The 2,318-nt window shown below is 39.6% G+C and overlaps 1 non-coding gene across 1 annotated transcript; it reads right to left on the bottom strand.

Moving 5' to 3' along the window:
- Positions 1 to 230: 230 nt before the first annotated feature.
- On the bottom strand, positions 231 to 362 carry LOC118569256. The gene has a single exon (XR_004943045.1). It is a non-coding gene; the product is annotated as a small nucleolar RNA SNORA70 (small nucleolar RNA).
- Positions 363 to 2,318: the final 1,956 nt, after the last annotated feature.

Raw genomic sequence — 2,318 nt, 5'->3', positions numbered from 1 at the left:
CTACCACCAAGGATGAGCTGCTTCTGGCTACCGTGTCTTCAAATTCATCTGTGTTAGACTTGGTGAAGTCCCAGTTCTTTGACGTTGCCAGGAAATGTGAATAGCGCCTCAGTCACTCAGTCCTTACTCTGCTGCAGCTTGGTGCAGATGGACAGGATGACCTGGCCAATGTGAGTCCTGGCCAGAGCTGGAGACAGCGTGGAGATCAGAGATATGAATATCCACCAGAAAACTGTCTCCGAGGTCCTGTAGGGCAGCCCCTGTAGGCCACAGGTTGAATACGCTCCCACGAGGCTACCGTTCACAGCCATTGCACAGAAGGCCCTCATGAGGAAGGAGCTGGTTGACTTACTTAGCAGCAGATACAAATAAAACTTTTTATAAATACATGAAATTGTGATAAATTTACTTTTCTATGTGGTTAAGAATTGTTCAAACAGCACCCATTAATATAATTTTAAAGATTTATTTATTTATTATGTATACAGTGATCTGCCTGCATGTATGTCTGCAGGCCAGAAGAAGACATCAGATCTCATTACAAGTGGTTGTGAGCCATCATGTGGGTGCTGGGAATTGAACTCAGGACCTTTGGAAGAACAGCCAGTGCTCTTAACCTCTGAGCCATCTCTCCAGCCCAATATAATTTTAATTATTTTCCAATGATTTGAAGTGTTGTCCTATTAAATATGCACATTAATCAGATAAACATTTGCGTTAGTTAGACACATGCTCTCTGTCTCTGCACTATTGCTGCCGTTTCACCCACAGATAACACTGTTGTTATTACATTGCTTGTTAATACTTGGCCCAGTTTATCCTTGAACTCTACCTTATTCCTTCTCAGAACCTTCCTTCTCACTCACATTTAATTTCCAAGTGATTATAGGAACGTGTACATATCTTTCTTTCTAAAAATTATCATCATCATAATCAGAATATGGATTACTATTCCATTTTTTCATCTTTTGTTTTGATAGCAATTTTAAGGTTTTTTTTCTTGTTAAATCAGTTTCTGGGTATTTTGTTGTTTTTGTTATATCGCTAATAGTTGTTGTTGTTTTTCTTTTAAGGAAAGTGGGTTTATTTAACACAAAGTGGGCAGCAGGCGTGATGGTTACAGAAAAGCCACCAGCCAATAGAGTTTTTTATCCTTTCTACATCCCAACTTGCTGTTTGTATGTATAAAGGTATCATCTTTTTGTATATTAATTCACTCTACCCACCATAGAGAAATGGACATGGGTGTAATAGTTATATATCTGGAGCTCTGTGATCAAACTACCTTTATATTTATCTTTGTGATTCTGTCTTTCTGTGTGGTTTAGATTTATTTTGTATTTTCTGATTTCTTGAAGAGAAATTTCTTGTTTATTGAGATGTGTCTTTGGAGCTATGACTTTTTTCTGGGTCTAGTTTTCCTTGAATCCCATGAGTACTGACACTTGTGATGTTTATAATATTGTTATTCCCTAGGAGTGTATCAGTGGGATTGTCCTTTTCTCTTAAACTCTTACATTCTGGCTTTACCCTGAAGGTGATGGGATAAGGGTTTGTCTTAGTCTTTGCTCACTGCTACAGCAAGATATTTTAGACTAGGTAACTTATCAGTAATGGAATCTACAGCTTTTGGTTCTGAAGATTGGGAAGTCTGAGGTCAAGTTTGGAGCACAGTGGGCTTCTGAGAAAAGCTGCCATCTGCTACAGATGGTGTGTGGTTACTGGGCTTTCACATGGAAGACTGTCAAGAGGGGGAAAGGGCCCCCTCTACCCTTACAAGAAAATGCTAACCCTATTCCTCCCCAGGAATGGAATAGAGCACTATGATCTAATCGCCTCCCCTACTGCTTAATACTATCAGATAAAATGTGAGAGATTAAGAGTTAGACATTTGTAGAGAGAAAGCATTTAAGCACAGTTGTAATCAGGAGAGTGATGTCATAATTATGAGTTAGATGTTCCACTCTGGTTAAGGTACAGAATCTAGACATTCAAACCCAAGGAACTGGTTATAACACAGTAACTACACATCAAGCAGAAGATAATGATTACCTGAACTGAAGTCAACAGAAAAAAGGCTGAGGAAAGAAGAATGTTCTTCCGGAGATTGTAGTAATTAAACCTAACTAGAAGTGGAGTAAGGGGACAGGCAAACTGCCGAATAGGTAAGCAGCTTAGACTCTGATGACGTGCACCGGAGTAAAAACGTAAGAGGAACATCACAATTGGCAGGGAGACTGTTACTACGCTCGTGTACACCTCCACCTTCCATATGCATGTGATCACACTGACTAGTACATCTACAGTGCAGGAAAGGA

The sequence above is a fragment of the Onychomys torridus genome, chromosome 17 (genome assembly GCF_903995425.1).
Source record: "Onychomys torridus chromosome 17, mOncTor1.1, whole genome shotgun sequence".
NCBI lineage: Eukaryota > Metazoa > Chordata > Mammalia > Rodentia > Cricetidae > Onychomys > Onychomys torridus.
The sequence above is the reverse complement of the archived record's forward strand: the minus strand, read 5'-3'. Positions and strand labels throughout refer to the sequence as shown.